At 46.5% G+C, this 17,131-nt stretch overlaps 38 pseudogenes; all 38 read right to left on the minus strand.

Annotated features, from left to right (window-relative positions):
• Window positions 1-5,170: 5,170 nt before the first annotated feature.
• Window positions 5,171-5,289, minus strand: LOC143978858 (5S ribosomal RNA; annotated as a pseudogene).
• Window positions 5,290-5,664: 375 nt separating this feature from the next.
• Window positions 5,665-5,782, minus strand: LOC143979697 (5S ribosomal RNA; annotated as a pseudogene).
• Window positions 5,783-5,889: 107 nt separating this feature from the next.
• On the minus strand, window positions 5,890-6,008 carry LOC143979231 (5S ribosomal RNA; annotated as a pseudogene).
• A 109-nt stretch (window positions 6,009-6,117) lies between these two features.
• Window positions 6,118-6,236, minus strand: LOC143979189 (5S ribosomal RNA; annotated as a pseudogene).
• A 552-nt stretch (window positions 6,237-6,788) lies between these two features.
• LOC143979263 (5S ribosomal RNA) lies at window positions 6,789-6,907 on the minus strand (annotated as a pseudogene).
• Window positions 6,908-7,014: 107 nt separating this feature from the next.
• On the minus strand, window positions 7,015-7,133 carry LOC143979373 (5S ribosomal RNA; annotated as a pseudogene).
• A 108-nt stretch (window positions 7,134-7,241) lies between these two features.
• LOC143979852 (5S ribosomal RNA) lies at window positions 7,242-7,370 on the minus strand (annotated as a pseudogene).
• Window positions 7,371-7,478: 108 nt separating this feature from the next.
• Window positions 7,479-7,597, minus strand: LOC143979800 (5S ribosomal RNA; annotated as a pseudogene).
• Window positions 7,598-7,705: 108 nt separating this feature from the next.
• Window positions 7,706-7,824, minus strand: LOC143979686 (5S ribosomal RNA; annotated as a pseudogene).
• Window positions 7,825-7,932: 108 nt separating this feature from the next.
• Window positions 7,933-8,051, minus strand: LOC143978529 (5S ribosomal RNA; annotated as a pseudogene).
• A 108-nt stretch (window positions 8,052-8,159) lies between these two features.
• Window positions 8,160-8,268, minus strand: LOC143979856 (5S ribosomal RNA; annotated as a pseudogene).
• Window positions 8,269-8,376: 108 nt separating this feature from the next.
• On the minus strand, window positions 8,377-8,495 carry LOC143979678 (5S ribosomal RNA; annotated as a pseudogene).
• A 107-nt stretch (window positions 8,496-8,602) lies between these two features.
• LOC143978334 (5S ribosomal RNA) lies at window positions 8,603-8,721 on the minus strand (annotated as a pseudogene).
• Window positions 8,722-8,829: 108 nt separating this feature from the next.
• On the minus strand, window positions 8,830-8,949 carry LOC143979845 (5S ribosomal RNA; annotated as a pseudogene).
• A 324-nt stretch (window positions 8,950-9,273) lies between these two features.
• Window positions 9,274-9,392, minus strand: LOC143979192 (5S ribosomal RNA; annotated as a pseudogene).
• Window positions 9,393-9,962: 570 nt separating this feature from the next.
• On the minus strand, window positions 9,963-10,081 carry LOC143979840 (5S ribosomal RNA; annotated as a pseudogene).
• Window positions 10,082-10,188: 107 nt separating this feature from the next.
• On the minus strand, window positions 10,189-10,307 carry LOC143979225 (5S ribosomal RNA; annotated as a pseudogene).
• A 109-nt stretch (window positions 10,308-10,416) lies between these two features.
• LOC143979586 (5S ribosomal RNA) lies at window positions 10,417-10,535 on the minus strand (annotated as a pseudogene).
• Window positions 10,536-10,644: 109 nt separating this feature from the next.
• Window positions 10,645-10,763, minus strand: LOC143979552 (5S ribosomal RNA; annotated as a pseudogene).
• Window positions 10,764-11,315: 552 nt separating this feature from the next.
• Window positions 11,316-11,434, minus strand: LOC143979438 (5S ribosomal RNA; annotated as a pseudogene).
• Window positions 11,435-11,541: 107 nt separating this feature from the next.
• Window positions 11,542-11,660, minus strand: LOC143978259 (5S ribosomal RNA; annotated as a pseudogene).
• A 335-nt stretch (window positions 11,661-11,995) lies between these two features.
• On the minus strand, window positions 11,996-12,114 carry LOC143979688 (5S ribosomal RNA; annotated as a pseudogene).
• Window positions 12,115-12,222: 108 nt separating this feature from the next.
• Window positions 12,223-12,341, minus strand: LOC143979361 (5S ribosomal RNA; annotated as a pseudogene).
• Window positions 12,342-12,449: 108 nt separating this feature from the next.
• On the minus strand, window positions 12,450-12,568 carry LOC143978709 (5S ribosomal RNA; annotated as a pseudogene).
• A 108-nt stretch (window positions 12,569-12,676) lies between these two features.
• Window positions 12,677-12,794, minus strand: LOC143979816 (5S ribosomal RNA; annotated as a pseudogene).
• A 108-nt stretch (window positions 12,795-12,902) lies between these two features.
• LOC143979422 (5S ribosomal RNA) lies at window positions 12,903-13,021 on the minus strand (annotated as a pseudogene).
• A 107-nt stretch (window positions 13,022-13,128) lies between these two features.
• LOC143979148 (5S ribosomal RNA) lies at window positions 13,129-13,247 on the minus strand (annotated as a pseudogene).
• A 324-nt stretch (window positions 13,248-13,571) lies between these two features.
• LOC143979347 (5S ribosomal RNA) lies at window positions 13,572-13,690 on the minus strand (annotated as a pseudogene).
• A 571-nt stretch (window positions 13,691-14,261) lies between these two features.
• On the minus strand, window positions 14,262-14,380 carry LOC143979795 (5S ribosomal RNA; annotated as a pseudogene).
• Window positions 14,381-14,487: 107 nt separating this feature from the next.
• On the minus strand, window positions 14,488-14,606 carry LOC143979045 (5S ribosomal RNA; annotated as a pseudogene).
• A 109-nt stretch (window positions 14,607-14,715) lies between these two features.
• Window positions 14,716-14,834, minus strand: LOC143979587 (5S ribosomal RNA; annotated as a pseudogene).
• A 107-nt stretch (window positions 14,835-14,941) lies between these two features.
• Window positions 14,942-15,060, minus strand: LOC143979249 (5S ribosomal RNA; annotated as a pseudogene).
• Window positions 15,061-15,612: 552 nt separating this feature from the next.
• Window positions 15,613-15,730, minus strand: LOC143979831 (5S ribosomal RNA; annotated as a pseudogene).
• Window positions 15,731-15,838: 108 nt separating this feature from the next.
• LOC143978859 (5S ribosomal RNA) lies at window positions 15,839-15,957 on the minus strand (annotated as a pseudogene).
• Window positions 15,958-16,312: 355 nt separating this feature from the next.
• On the minus strand, window positions 16,313-16,431 carry LOC143979736 (5S ribosomal RNA; annotated as a pseudogene).
• A 107-nt stretch (window positions 16,432-16,538) lies between these two features.
• Window positions 16,539-16,657, minus strand: LOC143979233 (5S ribosomal RNA; annotated as a pseudogene).
• Window positions 16,658-16,765: 108 nt separating this feature from the next.
• LOC143979822 (5S ribosomal RNA) lies at window positions 16,766-16,883 on the minus strand (annotated as a pseudogene).
• A 108-nt stretch (window positions 16,884-16,991) lies between these two features.
• On the minus strand, window positions 16,992-17,110 carry LOC143979634 (5S ribosomal RNA; annotated as a pseudogene).
• Window positions 17,111-17,131: the final 21 nt, after the last annotated feature.

The raw sequence follows: 17,131 nt of genomic DNA on the forward strand, positions 1-17,131 counted from the left end.
GCCCACTTGATCACGATGTATTAGATTGCCTATAATAGTATTTAATCTGTTAGCTAGAATTTTGTCTAAAATTTTTATTTCCAAATTTAATAACGAAATAGGGCGATAATTAGACCATATTGAATCGTCTGTGTGAGGTTTAGGGAGCATACAGATAATTGCAGTTAGGGTTTCTCTTCTAAAAGTATGACCTTCCAAAAGGGAATTAAAAGTGTTTGTCAAGACTGGAGATAGGGTGTCTACAAACGTTTTGTAATACAGCGCAGAAAAACCATCAGGACCTGGCCTTTTATTTAGTTTCAGATTTTTGATAACTTCAGATACCTCTATAATTGACACTGGTTCCTCCATCATTTCCATTTGTGTTTTAGATAGTGTCGGTAGAGATATATGAGAGAAAAAATCATTTGCTCTAGAAGGATCCAACTCATTATTAGAAGAGTATAAATTTTTTAATTGTGTTTTGAATTTTTGTAATATTTTTAAAGGATTATTTGTGTATACCCCCCTCGAGATTTTCAGACGTATCGGTTTCGTTGGGTTCTGGCAGGATTTTAATGCCCTGGCAAATAGTGTGTGAGGTTTATTCGCATTGATATAGAAATTGTGTTGTGATCTCTTGATGGTTTTATCCGCTGCTTCAGTAAGGAATAGATCAAATTCCAATTTAGCTTTGTCAAGATTTATTTTAGATAAAGAAGCAGGGTTATTTTGGAATGCTGTGTGACATTTATTGAAATTTGTTTCTAAAGTCTGACAAAGGATTTTCCGCTCTCTGTTGAATATGTTTGCTTGCTGTAGACATATGCCACGGAGAACAGGTTTGTGTGCTTCCCATAATGTAGTCGGAGAGACGTCAGGTATGGAGTTATATTTTATATAATCTTTGAGCGCAATTTCAATATTATTTTTATGAGCTGGATTTTTGAGTAGGAAATCTCTTAATATCCATATAGGAAAAGTGCATTTTGGGACTTTAAATGAGGCCAGCAAGTACTACAATAATGGACTACTGCTGTGTGCTTCCATCCCTGATTCAAATATCAATATAGGAAAAGTGCATTTTGGGACTTTAAATGAGGCCAGCATCAAAGGGACGCCAGCCTCCATACCTGTCAGTAGTTTATAAGGAGAGGAGAGAGATGGGACTTTGAGTGAAGCACACAGCAGTAAATGGATTGGTCAAGTGACTAAGAAATTTTAATTTATTTATATTTCACAAATCGTACATTGTTTGCAAGTATTTTGGGCAACAGGCCTCTAAAAAATACTTGGGGTAACATGCCTCATACAGTATAAATCACAGTTCAATAAATAAATAAACATGTATTGAGTAGTTTTAAGACCTTAGCTAGTAAGTAAATTAACCAAAAATTCAGATTATATAAAAACTTGATATTCCATGATTGCAATAAAAAGAAGGTAATAATTCAAGGCTCTACGCGTTTCACGGCACTATAGCCGCTCATCAGGAGCAGGTACCATGGAATAGATCTAAAAAAGAAAAATAGCAAAAAATAATGAAAGGAGAAATAATGAAAAAAAGAGCTAAAAATGGGTGTTGGCCCATATGGAAAAAAAAAAAACTGTGCATCCAACTTACATTTGCATCCACACACCATCTGGGTGGCATCGAGGATCGCCAAAAAAAAGACCGCAATGTGAAGCCCCCAGGTAGCACAGTAGCCTGCATGGATGGTTGCAACCGCCAAGAACACCTCCAGAGTCGGTGAGTGCAATGGGTGTGATGTAAACTCAATGATTGAAAGAAACCCCAAAGGGGACCTAAGTGAAATAAAGTATAAAAATATGAAATGTAAACAAGTGTTGCAGTAGTGATGGATTGATGGTGCAAAAAAAAAAAAAAAGGGAGCAATTAAAATGAAAAAAGAAAAGAAAACATGTTGTGTACCTATGTCGACTGAAAAGGACCGTAGTCGATCCACGTAAGTGTGATCATACTAGTGAAAGAGAAAGGTGGAATGTGTGAACCTACAACGGGAGATGCCTGGGCAGACGCACCATCTACGTCCCGTCACCAGAGCCACGCAGGTGCATGCAACAGTGGAGGGAGGAAAAGCAGTCACCTAGACGGCTCAGCCGTCCGGCGATTAGCGCCTGGCCATCCCCACACTGTGCACGCCTAGAGATCAAATTCGGTCGGCAATGCGGCGCCACGAGGATGCCATCCGTCCGACCCTTATAACGAGGCTCCGGCGAGCAGGGACCATCTCCCCACCCCTCCTACGTCAAAAGGGGGCAGGATGGGGGAGGAGACCCACAGTCAAACCACAGCCAGTGGGGGTGAACACAAACGGACCGATCGGCAGGACCAGACATCCAACCAGAGGTGCACCAAAGCCATGAAAGCAGGGCACAGTGACAATAAACCAATTGACAAAATAAAAAAATATAAAAATAACGAGTTTTTTCTTTAAAAATAAAAATGAGAAAAAACACAGAAAAAAGATAAAAAAGAAAAGAAAAAAAGCTTTATCCATTTCAAAAATCTAATAAAATAAACTAGACAGTAGGTATTATTAGGTCATTATTTAAAGACAATAATATGTATAGTCACAAGTACTACAATAATGGACTACTGCTGTGTGCTTCCATCCCTGATTCAAATATCAATATAGGAAAAGTGCATTTTGGGACTTTAAATGAGGCCAGCATCAAAGGGACGCCAGCCTCCATACCTGTCAGTAGTTTATAAGGAGAGGAGAGAGATGGGACTTTGAGTGAAGCACACAGCAGTAAATGGATTGGTCAAGTGACTAAGAAAATTTAATTTATTTATATTTCACAAATCGTACATTGTTTGCAAGTATTTTGGGCAACAGGCCCCTAAAAAATACTTGGGGCAACATGCCTCGTACAGTATAAATCACAGTTCAATAAATAAATAAACATGTATTGAGTAGTTTTAAGACCTTAGCTAGTAAGTAAATTAACCAAAAATTCAGATTATATAAAAACTTGATATTCCATGATTGCAATAAAAAGATATTAATATTGATATTTGAAGTCCCAAAATGCACTTTTCCTATATTGATATTTGAATCAGGGATGGAAGCACACAGCAGTAGTCCATTATTGTTATTATTATTATTGTTACTTGTGACTATACATATTATTGTCTTTAAATAATGACCTAATAATACCTACTGTCTAGTTTATTTTATTAGATTTTTGAAATGGATAAAGCTTTTTTTCTTTTCTTTTTTATCTTTTTTCTGTGTTTTTTCTCATTTTTATTTTTAAAGAAAAAACTCGTTATTTTTATATTTTTTCATTTTGTCAATTGGTTTATTGTCACTGTGCCCTGCTTTCATGGCTTTGGTGCACCTCTGGTTGGATGTCTGGTCTCGCCGATCGGTCCGTTTGTGTTCACCCCCACTGGCTGTGGTTTGACTGTGGGTCTCCTCCCCCATCCTGCCCCCTTTTGACATAGGAGGGGTGGGGAGATGGTCCCTGCTCGCTGGAGCCTCGTTATAAGGGTCGGACGGATGGCGTCCTCGTGGCGCCGCATTGCCGACCGAATTTGATCTCTAGGCGTGCACAGTGTGGGGATGGCCAGGCGCTAATCGTCGGACGGCTGAGCCGTCTAGGTGACTGCTTTTCCTCCCTCCACTGTTGCATGCACCTGCGTGGCTCTGGTGACGGGACGTAGATGGTGCGTCTGCCCAGGCATCTCCCGTTGTAGGTTCACACATTCCACCTTTCTCTTTCACTAGTATGATCACACTTACGTGGATCGACTACGGTCCTTTTCAGTCGACATAGGTACACAACATGTTTTCTTTTCTTTTTTCATTTTAATTGCTCCCTTTTTTTTTTTTGCACCATCAATCCATCACTACTGCAACACTTGTTTACATTTCATATTTTTATACTTTATTTCACTTAGGTCCCCTTTGGGGTTTCTTTCAATCATTAAGTTTACATCACACCCATTGCACTCACCGACTCTGGAGGTGTTCTTGGCGGTTGCAACCATCCATGCAGGCTACTGTGCTACCTGGGGGCTTCACATTGCGGTCTTTTTTTGGCGATCCTCGATGCCACCCAGATGGTGTGCGGATGCAAATGTAAGTTGGATGCACAGTTTTTTTTTTTCCATATGGGCCAACACCCATTTTTAGTTCTTTTTTTCATTATTTCTCCTTTCATTATTTTTTGCTATTTTTCTTTTTTAGATCTATTCCATGGTACCTGCTCCTGATGAGCGGCTATAGTGCCGTGAAACGCGTAGAGCCTTGAATTATTACCTTCTTTTTATTGCAATCATGGAATATCAAGTTTTTATATAATCTGAATTTTTGGTTAATTTACTTACTAGCTAAGGTCTTAAAACTACTCAATACATGTTTATTGAACTGTGATTTATACTGTACGAGGCATGTTGCCCCAAGTATTTTTTAGAGGCCTGTTGCCCAAAATACTTGCAAACAATGTACGATTTGTGAAATATAAATAAATTAAATTTTCTTAGTCACTTGACCAATCCATTTACTGCTGTGTGCTTCACTCAAAGTCCCATCTCTCTCCTCTCCTTATAAACTCTTAATATCCATGTTGGATCATTTTTTTTTGGAATTATAGAGTCAACAGTAATGTAGTCTGCACTATGATCGGACCATGGGATGGGAATAATTTTTGTAGATATTATTTCTGGAATTAGCCCTATGGACATAAATATATGGTCTATCCTAGAGAATGAGCGATGAGGGAACAAGTAATGTGTGTATTGTCTCTTGGTTGGATTCAATTCTCTCCAAGTATCTACTAGGTTATGTTTTGTAATTAGTTTTGATAAGAGTTGTTTGTCTGCTGTATGTGACTGTGGGATTGGTGATTTATCCAAAAATGGGAATATGGTCTGATTAGAATCTCCACATAGAATTGTAGTACCTATTTTGTGGTGTTCTATAGTTTGAAATAAATGAGAAAGAAAAGAAACAGGATTTTTGTTAGGAGCGTAGTATGATGTAATGGTGATAGCGGTATCAAGTAGGTGTCCTTTAAGAATCAAGTAACGACCTTCTGGATCCTTGATTTCCTTCTTGCTGGCCACTTTCAACCCTCTTGACAAACGCCAAGATGGTCACCCCGGCAAACAAGCAGAAAAATAAAACAGGTCGTCGAAGCTAACAACGTATTTAAGAAAAGCTTACGGCACCTGGATCTCCCAGGCGGTCTCCTATCCAGGTACTAACCAGGAGCGACCCTGCTTAGCATCCGAGATCAGATGAGATCGGGTGCATTCAGAGTGATGTGGCCGTAGGGGATATTGTTAGCCACTTTCAACCCTCTTGACAAAAGCCAAGATGGTCACCCCGGCAAACAAGCAGAAAAATAAAACAGGTTGTCGAAGCCAACAACGTACTTAAGAATAGCCTACGGCACCTGAAATCCCCAGGTGGTCTCTCATCCAGGTACTAACCAGGGCCAACCCTGCTTAGCATCCGAGATCAGATGAGATCAGATGAGATCAGATGAGATCAGATGAGATCAGATGAGATCGGGTGCATTTAAAGTAATGCGGCTGTAGGCGATCTTGCTAGCCACTTTCAACCCTCTTGACAAATGCCAAGATGGTCAACCCGGCAAACAAGCAGAAAAATAAAACAGGTCGTCGAAGCCAACAACGTATTTTAGAAAGGTCTACGACACCTGATATTCCCAGATGGTCTCCCATCCAGGTACTAACCAGGCCAAACCTGCTTAGCACTTGAGATCAGATGAGATCGGGCGCATTCAGGGTGATGTGGCCGTATGCAATCTCGCTGGCCACTTTCAAACCTCTTGACAAACGCCAAGATGGTCACCCGGCAAACAAGCAGAAAAATAAAACAGGTCGTCGAAGACAACAACGTATTTAAGAAAAGTCTATGGCACCTGGTACTCCCAGGTGGTCTCCCATCCAGGTACTAACCAGGCCTGACCCTGCTTAGCATCTGAGATCAGACAAGATCGGGCGCATTCAGGGTGATGTGGTCATAGGCGATCTTGCTAGCCACTTTCAACCCTCTTGACAAACGCCAAGATGGTCAACCCGGCAAACAAGTAGAAAAATAAAACAGGTCGTCGACGACAACAACATATTTTAAAAAAAGCCTACGGCACCTAGTATTCCCAGGCAGTTTTCCATCCAAGTACTAACCAGGCCCGACCCTGCTTAGCATGCCAGATCAGACGAGATGGGGCGTATTCAGGGTGATGTGGTCGTAGGCGGTCTTGCTAGCCACACTCAATCCTCTTGACAAACGCCAAGATGGTCACCCCGGCAAACAAGCAGAAAAATAAAATAGGTCGTCGAAGCCAACAACGTATTTAAGAAAAGCCTACGGCACCTGGTATTCCGAGGCGGTCTCCTATCCAGGTACTAACCAGGCCCGACCCTGCTTGGACATCCGAGATCAGGCGAGATTTGCCGTATTCAGGGTGATGTGGCCATAGGCGCTCTTAATGGCCACTTTCAACCCTCTTGACAAATGCCAAGATGGTCACCCCGGCAAACAAGCAGAAAAATAAAACAGGTCATCGAAGCCAACAACGTATTTAATAAAAGCTTACAGTACCTGGTATTCCCAGGTGGTCTCCCATCCAGGTACTAACCAGGCATGACCCTGCATAGCATCCCAGATCGGGCGTATTCAGGGTGATGAAGCCATAGGCAATCTTGCTGGCCACTTTCAACTTCTTGACAAACGCCAAGATGGTCACCCCGGCAAACAAGCAGAAAAATAAAACAGGTTGTCGAGGCCAACAACGTATTTAAGAAAAGCCTATAGCACCTGGTATTCTCAGGCAGTCTCCCATCCAGGTACTAACCAGGCCAGACCCTGCTTAGCATCCGAGATAAGACGAGATCGGGTGTATTCAGGATGATGTGGCCATAGGCAATCTTGCTGGCCACTTTCAACCTCTTGACAAATGCCAAGATGGTCACCCCGGCAAACAAGCAGAAAAATAAAACAGGTCGTCAAAGCCAACAACGTATTTAAGAAAAGCCTACGGCACCTGCTATTCCCAGGCAGTCTCCCATCCAGGTACTAACCAGGCCCGACCCTGCTTAGCATTCGAGATCAGACGAGATTGTGCGCACTCAGGGTGATGTGGTCATAGGCGATCTTGCTGGCCACTTTCAAACCTCTTGACAAACGCCAAGATGGTAACCCAGGCAAACAAGCAGAAAAATAAAACAGGTCGTCGAAGCCAACAACGTATTTAAGAATAGCCTACTGCACCTGATATCCCCAGGCGGTCTCCCATCCAGGTACTAACCAGGGCCAACCCTGCTTAGCATCCGAGATCAGATGAGATCAGATGAGATCGGGCGCATTTAGAGTAATGCGGCTGTAGGCGATCTTGCTGGCCACTTTCAACCCTCCTGACAAACGCCAAGATGGTCACCCCGGCAAACAAGCAGAAAAATAAAACAGGTCGTCGAAGCTAACAACGTATTTAAGAAAAGCTTACGGCACCTGGATCTCCCAGGCGGTCTCTCATCCAGGTATTAACCAGGAGCAACCCTGCTTAGCATCCGAGATAAGATGAGATTGGGCGCATTCAGGGTGATGTGGCCATAGGCGATCTTGCTGGCCACTTTCAACCCTCTTGACAAATTCCAAAATGGTCACCCCGGCAAACAAGCAGAAAAATAAAACAGGTCATCGAAGCCAACAACGTATTTAAGAAAAGCCTACGGCACCTGGTATTCCCAAGCGGTGTGCCATGCAGGTACTAACCAGGCACGACCCTGCTTAGCATCTGAGATCAGACAAGATAGGGCGCATTCAGGGTGATGTGGTCGTAGGCGATCTTGCTGGCCACTTTCAACCCTCTTGACAAACGCCAAGATGGTCACCCCGGCAAACAAGCAGAAAAATAAAACAGGTCGTTGAAGCCAACAACGTATTTTAGAAAAGCCTACGGCACCTGGTATTCCCAGGTGGTCTCCCATCCAGATCCTAACCAGGCCCAACCCTGCTTAGCATCCGAGATCAGATGAGATTGGGCACATTCAGGGTGATGTGGCCATAGGCAATCTTGTTGGCCACTTTCAACCCTCTTGACAAACTCCAAAATGGTCACCCCGGCAAACAAGGAGAAAAATAAAACAGGTCATCGAAGCCAACAACGTATTTAAGAAAAGCCTATGGCAGCTGGTATTCCCAGGCGGTCTCCCATCCAGGTACTAACCAGACCCGACCCTGCTTAGCATCCGAGATCAGGCACATTCGGGGTGATGTGGCCATAGGTGATCTTGGGGGACACTTTCAACCCTCTTGACAAACGCCAAGATGGTCACCCCGGCAAACAAGCAGAAAAATAAAACAGGTCGTCGAAGCCAACAACGTATTTAAGAAAAGTCTACGGCACCTGGTATTCCCAGGCGGTCTCCCATCCAGGTACTAACCAGGCCTGACCCTGCTTGGCATCCGAGACCAGACGAGATGGTGCGCACTCAGGGTGATGTGGTCGTAGGCGATCTTGCTGGCCACTTTCAACCCTCCTGACAAAGGCCAAGATGGTCACCCGGCAAACAAGCAGAAAAATAAAACAGGTCGTCGAAGCCAACAACGTATTTAAGAAAAGTCTACGGCACCTGGATTTCCCAGGCGGTCTCCCATCCAGGTACTAACCAGGAGCGACCCTGCTTAGCATCCAAGATCAGACGAGATCGGGCGCATTCAGAGTGATGTGGCCGTAGGCGATCTTGCTGGCCACTTTCAACCCTCTTTACAGACGCCAAGATGGTCACCCCGGCAAACAAGCAGAAAAATAAAATAGGTCGTCGAAGCCAACAACGTATTTAAGAAAAGCCTACGGCACCTGGTATTCCGAGGCGGTCTCCTATCCAGGTACTAACCAGGCCCGACCCTGCTTGGACATCGGAGATCAGGCGAGATTTGCCGTATTCAGGGTGATGTGGCCATAGGCGCTCTTGCTGGCCATTTTCAACCCTCTTGACAAATGCCAAGATGGTCACCCCGGCAAACAAGCAGAAAAATAAAACAGGTCGTCAAAGCCAACAACGTATTTAATAAAAGCTTACAGTACCTGGTATTCCCAGGCGGTCTCCCATCCAGGTACTAACCAGGCACGACCCTGCATAGCATCCCAGATCGGGCGTATTCAGGGTGATGAAGCCATAGGCAATCTTGCTGGCCACTTTCAAATTCTTGACAAACGCCAAGATGGTCACCCCGGGAAACAAGCAGAAAAATAAAACAGGTTGTCGAAGCCAACAACGTATTTAAGAAAAGCCTACGGCACCTGCTATTCCTAGGCGGTCTCCCATCCAGGTACTAACCAGGCCTGACCCTGCTTAGCATCCGAGATCAGACGAGATCGTGCGCACTCAGGGTGATGTGGTCATAGGCGATCTTGCTGGCCACTTTCAACCCTCCTGACAAAAGCCAAGATGGTCACCCCGGCAAACAAGCAGAAAAATAAAACAGGTTGTCGAAGCCAACAACGTATTTAAGAAAAGTCTACGACACCTGATATACCCAGACGGTCTCCCATCCAGGTACTAACAAGGCCAACCCTGCTTAGCACTTGAGATCAGGCGAGATCGGGCGCATTCAGGGTGATGTAGCCGTAGCCAATCTTGCTGGCCACTTTCAAACCTCTTGACAAATGCCAAGATGGTCACCCAGGCAAACAAGCAGAAAAATAAAACAGGTCGTCGAAGCCAACAACGTATTTAAGAATAGCCTACGGCACCTGATATCCCCAGGCGGTCTCCCATCCAGGTACTAACCAGGGCCAACCCTGCTTAGCATCGAGATCAGATGAGATCAGATGAGATCGGGCGCATTTAGAGTAATGCGGCTGTAGGCGATCTTGCTGGCCACTTTCAACCCTCCTGACAAACGCCAAGATGGTCACCCCGGCAAACAAGCAGAAAAATAAAACAGGTCGTCGAAGCTAACAACGTATTTAAGAAAAGCTTACGGCACCTGTATCTCCCAGGCGGTATCCCATCCAGGTACTAACCAGGAGCGACCCTGCTTAGCATCCGAGATAAGATGAGATTGGGCGCATTCAGGGTGATGTGGCCGCAGGGGATCTTGCTGGCCACTTTCAACCCTCCTGACAAAGGCCAAGATGGTCACCCGGCAAACAAGCAGAAAAATAAAACAGGTCGTCGAAGCCAACAACGTATTTAAGAAAAGTCTACGGCACCTGGTACTCCCAGGTGGTCTCCCATCCAGGTACAAACCAGGCCCGACCCTGCTTAGCATCTGAGATCAGACAAGATCGGGCACATTCAGGGTGATGTGGTCATAGGCGATCTTGCTGGCCACTTTCAACCCTCTTTACAAACGCCAAGATGGTCACCCCGGCAAACAAGCAGAAAAATAAAACAGGTCGACGACGACAACAACATTTTTAACAAAAAGCCTATGGCACCTGGCATTCCCAGGCGGTCTCCCATTCAGGTACCAACTAGGCCTGACTCTGCTTAGCATCTGAGTTCAGACGAGATCGGGCACATTCAGGGTGATGTGGCCATAGGTGATCTGGCTAGCCACTCTCAACCTTGTTGACAAACGCCAAGATGGTCAACTCGGTAAACAAGTAGAAAAATAAAACAGGTCGTCGACGACAACAACATATTTAAAAAAAAGCCTACGGCACCTAGTATTCCCAGGCAGTTTTCCATCCAGGTACTAACCAGGCCCGACCCTGCTTAGCATCCCAGATCAGACGAGATCGGGCGTATTCAGGGTGATTTGGTTGTAGGCGGTCTTGCTAGCCACACTCAATCCTCTTGACAAACGCCAAGATGGTCACCCCGGCAAACAAGCAGAAAAATAAAATAGGTCGTCGAAGCCAACAACGTATTTAAGAAAAGCCTACGGCACCTGGTATTCCGAGGCGGTCTCCTATCCAGGTACTAACCAGGCCCGACCCTGCTTGGACATCCGAGATCAAGCGAGATTTGCCGTATTCAGGGTGATGTGGCCATAGGCGCTCTTGCTGGCCACTTTCAACCCTCTTGACAAATGCCAAGATGGTCACCCCGGCAAACAAGCAGAAAAATAAAACAGGTCATCGAAGCCAACAACCTATTTAATAAAAGCTTACAGTACCTGGTATTCCCAGGCGGTCTCCCATCCAGGTACTAACCAGGCACGACCCTGCATAGCATCCCAGATCGGGCGTATTCAGGGTGATGAAGCCATAGGCAATCTTGCTGGCCACTTTCAACTTCTTGACAAACGCCAAGATGGTCACCCCGGCAAACAAGCAGAAAAATAAAACAGGTTGTCGAAGCCAACAACGTATTTAAGAAAAGCCTATGGCACCTGGTATTCTCAGGCAGTCTCCCATCCAGGTACTAACCAGGCCAGACCCTGCTTAGCATCCGAGATAAGACGAGATCGGGTGTATTCAGGATGATGCGGCCATAGGCAATCTTGCTGGCCACTTTCAACCTCTTGACAAATGCCAAGATGGTCAACCCGGCAAACAAGCAGAAAAATAAAACAGGTCGTCAAAGCCAACAACGTATTTAAGAAAAGCCTACGGCACCTGCTATTCCCAGGCGGTCTCCCATCCAGGTACTAACCAGGCCCGACCCTGCTTAGCATCCGAGATCAGACGAGATCGTGCGCACTCAGGGTGATGTGGTCATAGGCGATCTTGCTGGCCACTTTCAACCCTCCTGACAAAAGCCAAGATGGTCAGCCCGGCAAACAAGCAGAAAAATAAAACAGGATGTCGAAGCCAACAACGTATTTAAGAAAAGCCTATGGCAGCTGGTATTCTCAGGCAGTCTCCCATCCAGGTACCAACCAGGCCAGACCCTGCTTGGCATCCGAGATAAGACGAGATCGTGCGCACTCAGGGTGATGTGGTCGTAGGCGATCTTGCTGGCCACTTTCAACCCTCCTGACAAAAGCCAATATGGTCACCCCGGCAAACAAGCAGAAAAATAAAACAGGTCGTCGAAGTCAACAACGTATTTAAGAAAAGCCTACGGCACCTGGTATTCCCAAGCGGTGTGCCATGCAGGTACTAACCAGGCACGACCCTGCTTAGCATCTGAGATCAGACAAGATAGGGCGCATTCAGGGTGATGTGGTCGTAGGCGATCTTGCTGGCCACTTTCAACCCTCTTGACAAACGCCAAGATGGTCACCCCGGCAAACAAGCAGAAAAATAAAACAGGTCGTTGAAGCCAACAACGTATTTTAGGAAAGCCTACGGCACCTGGTATTCCCAGGTGGTCTCCCATCCAGATCCCAACCAGGCCCGACCCTGCTTAGCATCCGAGATCAGACAAGATTGGGCGCATTCAGGGTGATGTGGCCATAGGCAATCTTGCTGGCCACTTTCAACCCTCTTGACAAACTCCAAAATGGTCACCCCGGCAAACAAGCAGAAAAATAAAACAGGTCGTCGAAGCCATCAACGTATTTAAGAAAAGTCTACGGCACCTGGTACTCCCAGGTGGTCTCCCATCCAGGTACTAACCAGGCCCGACCCTGCTTAGCATCTGAGATCAGACAAGATCGGGCGCATTCAGGGTGATGTGGTCATAGGCGATCTTGCTAGCCACTTTCAACCCTCTTGACAAACGCCAAGATGGTCAACCCGGCAAACAAGCAGAAAAATAAAACAGGTCGTCGAAGCCAACAATGTATTTTAGAAATGTCTACGACACCTGATATTCCCAGATGGTCTCCCATCCAGGTACTAACCAGGCCAAACCTGCTTAGCACTTGAGATCAGATGAGATCGGGCGCATTCAGGGTGATGTGGCCATATGCAATCTTGCTGGCCACTTTCAAACCTCTTGACAAACGCCAAGATGGTCACCCCGGCAAACAAGCAGAAAAATAAAACAGGTCGTCGAAGCCAACAACATATTTAAGAAAAGCCAATGGCACCTGGTATTCCCAGGCGGTCTCCCATCCAGGTACTAACCAGGCCCGACCCTGCTTGGCATCCGAGATCAGACGAGATGGTGCGCACTCAGGGTGATGTGGTCATAGGCGATCTTGCTGGCCACTTTCAACCCTCCTGACAAAGGCCAAGATGGTCACCCGGCAAACAAGCAGAAAAATAAAACAGGTCGTCGAAGCCAACGACGTATTTAAGAAAAGTCTACGGCACCTGGATTTCCCAGGCGGTCTCCCATCCAGGTACTAACCAGGAGTGACCCTGCTTAGCATCCAAGATCAGACGAGATCGGGCGCATTCAGAGTGATGTGGCCATAGGCAATCTTGCTGGCCACTTCCAACCCTCTTTACAAATGCCAAGATGGTCACCCCGGCAAACAAACAGAAAAATAAAATAGGTCGTCGAAGCCAACAACGTATTTAATAAAAGCTTACAGTACCTGGTATTCCCAGGCGGTCTCCTATCCAGGTACTAACCAGGCACGACCCTGCATAGCATCCCAGATCGGGCGTATTCAGGGTGATGAAGCCATAGGCAATCTTGCTGGCCACTTTCAACCTCTTGACAAATGCCAAGATGGTCACCCCGGCAAACAAGCAGAAAAATAAAACAGGTCGTCAAAGCCAACAACGTATTTAAGAAAAGCCTACGGCACCTGCTATTCCCAGGCGGTCTCCCATCCAGGTACTAACCAGGCCCGACCCTGCTTAGCATCCGAGATCAGACGAGATTGTGCGCACTCAGGGTGATGTGGTCATAGGTGATCTTGCTGGCCACTTTCAACCCTCCTGACAAAAGCCAAGATGGTCACCCCGGCAAACAAGCAGAAAAATAAAACAGGTCGTCGAAGCCAACAACGTATTTAAGAAAAGTCTACGACACCTGATATACCCAGACGGTCTCCCATCCAGGTACTAACAAGGCCAACCCTGCTTAGCACTTGAGATCAGGCGAGATCGGGCGCATTCAGGGTGATGTAGCCGAAGGCAATCTTGCTGGCCACTTTCAAACCTCTTGACAAACGCCAAGATGGTCACCCAGGCAAACAAGCAGAAAAATAAAACAGGTCGTCGAAGCCAACAACGTATTTAAGAATAGCCTACGACACCTGTTATCCCCAGGCGGTCTCCCATCCAGGTACTAACCAGGGCCAACCCTGCTTAGCATCCGAGATCAGATGAGATCAGATGAGATCGGGCGCATTTAGAGTAATGCGGCTGTAGGCGATCTTGCTGGCCACTTTCAACCCTCCTGACAAACGCCAAGATGGTCACCCCGGCAAACAAGCAGAAAAATAAAACAGGTCGTCGAAGCTAACAACGTATTTAAGAAAAGCTTACGGCACCTGGATCTCCCAGGCGGTATCCCATCCAGGTACTAACCAGGAGCGACCCTGTTTAGCATCCGAGATAAGATGAGATTGGGCGCATTCAGGGTGATGTGGCCGCAGGGGATCTTGCTGGCCACTTTCAACCCTCCTGACAAAGGCCAAGATGGTCACCCGGCAAACAAGCAGAAAAATAAAACAGGTCGTCGAAGCCAACAACGTATTTAAGAAAAGTCTACGGCACCTGGTACTCCCAGGTGGTCTCCCATCCAGGTACAAACCAGGCCCGACCCTGCTTAGCATCTGAGATCAGACAAGATCGGGCGCATTCAGGGTGATGTGGTCATAGGCGATCTTGCTGGCCACTTTCAACCCTCTTGACAAACGCCAAGATGATCACCTTGGCAAACAAGCAGAAAGATAAAACAGGTCGACGACGACAACAACATTTTTAACAAAAAGCCTATGGCACCTGGCATTCCCAGGCGGTCTCCCATTCAGGTACCAACTAGGCCTGACTCTGCTTAGCATCTGAGTTCAGACGAGATCGGGCACATTCAGGGTGATGTGGCCATAGGTGATCTGGTTAGCCACTCTCAACCCTGTTGACAAACGCCAAGATGGTCAACTCGGTAAACAAGTAGAAAAATAAAACAGGTCGTCGACGACAACATATTTAAAAAAAAAGCCTACGGCACCTAGTATTCCCAGGCAGTTTTCCATCCAGGTACTAACCAGGCCCGACCCTGCTTAGCATCCCAGATCAGACGAGATCGGGCGTATTCAGGGTGATGTGGTCGTAGGCGGTCTTGCTAGCCACACTCAATACTCTTGACAAACGCCAAGATGGTCACCCCGGCAAACAAGCAGAAAAATAAAATAGGTCGTCGAAGCCAACAACGTATTTAAGAAAAGCCTACGGCACCTGGTATTCCGAGGCGGTCTCCTATCCAGGTACTAACCAGGCCCGACCCTGCTTGGACATCCGAGATCAGGCGAGATTTGCCGTATTCAGGGTGATGTGGCCATAGGCGCTCTTGCTGGCCACTTTCAACCCTCTTGACAAATGCCAAGATGGTCACCCCGGCAAACAAGCAGAAAAATAAAACAGGTCATCGAAGCCAACAACCTATTTAATAAAAGCTTACAGTACCTGGTATTCCCAGGCGGTCTCCCATCCAGGTACTAACCAGGCACGACCCTGCATAGCATCCCAGATCGGGCGTATTCAGGGTGATGAAGCCATAGGCAATCTTGCTGGCCACTTTCAACCTCTTGACAAATGCCAAGAGGGTCACCCCGGCAAACAAGCAGAAAAATAAAACAGATCGTCGAAGCCAACAACGTATTTTAGAAAGGTCTACGACACCTGATATTCCCAGATGGTCTCCCATCCAGATACTAACCAGGCCAAACCTGCTTAGCACTTGAGATCAGATGAGATCGGGCGCATTCAGGGTGATGTGGCCGTATGCAATCTTGCTGGCCACTTTCAAACCTCTTGACAAACGCCAAGATGGTCACCCCGGCAAACAAGCAGAAAAATAAAACAGGTCGTCGAAGCTAACAACGTATTTAAGAAAAGCTTACGGCACCTGGATCTCCCAGGCGGTCTCCTATCCAGGTACTAACCAGGAGCGACCCTGCTTAGCATCCGAGATCAGATGAGATCGGGTGCATTCAGAGTGATGTGGCCGTAGGGGATATTGTTAGCCACTTTCAACCCTCTTGACAAAAGCCAAGATGGTCACCCCGGCAAACAAGCAGAAAAATAAAACAGGTTGTCGAAGCCAACAACGTACTTAAGAATAGCCTACGGCACCTGATATCCCCAGGTGGTCTCTCATCCAGGTACTAACCAGGGCCAACCCTGCTTAGCATCCGAGATCAGATGAGATCAGATGAGATCAGATGAGATCGGGCGCATTTAAAGTAATGCGGCTGTAGGCGATCTTGCTAGCCACTTTCAACCCTCTTGACAAATGCCAAGATGGTCAACCCGGCAAACAAGCAGAAAAATAAAACAGGTCGTCGAAGCCAACAACGTATTTTAGAAAGGTCTACGACAACCTGATATTCCCAGATGGTCTCCCATCCAGGTACTAACCAGGCCAAACCTGCTTAGCACTTGAGATCAGATGAGATCGGGCGCATTCAGGGTGATGTGGCCGTATGCAATCTTGCTGGCCACTTTCAAACCTCTTGACAAACGCCAAGATGGTCACCCGGCAAACAAGCAGAAAAATAAAACAGGTCGTCGAAGACAACAACGTATTTAAGAAAAGTCTATGGCACCTGGTACTCCCAGGTGGTCTCCCATCCAGGTACTAACCAGGCCTGACCCTGCTTAGCATCTGAGATCAGACAAGATCGGGCGCATTCAGGGTGATGTGGTCATAGGCGATCTTGCTAGCCACTTTCAACCCTCTTGACAAACGCCAAGATGGTCAACCCGGCAAACAAGCAGAAAAATAAAACAGGTCGTCGAAGCCAACAACGTATTTTAGAAAGGTCTACGACACCTGATATTCCCAGATGGTCTCCCATCCAGGTACTAACCAGGCCAAACCTGCTTAGCACTTGAGATCAGATGAGATCGGGCGCATTCAGGGTGATGCGGCCGTATGCAATCTTGCTGGCCACTTTCAAACCTCTTGACAAACGCCAAGATGGTCACCCCGGCAAACAAGCAGAAAAATAAAACAGGTTGTCGAAGCCAACAACGTATTTAAGAAAAGCCTATGGCACCTGGTATTCCCAGGCGGTCTCCCATCCAGGTACTAACCAGGTCCGGCCCTGCTTGGCATCCGAGATCAGACGAGATGGTGCACACTCAGGGTGATGTGGTCGTAGGCGATCTTGCTGGCCACTTTCAA

This window comes from Lithobates pipiens, unplaced genomic scaffold (assembly GCF_037356315.1).
Source record: "Lithobates pipiens isolate NorthernLeopardFrog02 unplaced genomic scaffold, aLitPip1_a1.2 Scaffold_13, whole genome shotgun sequence".
Classification (NCBI taxonomy): Eukaryota; Metazoa; Chordata; class Amphibia; order Anura; family Ranidae; genus Lithobates; species Lithobates pipiens.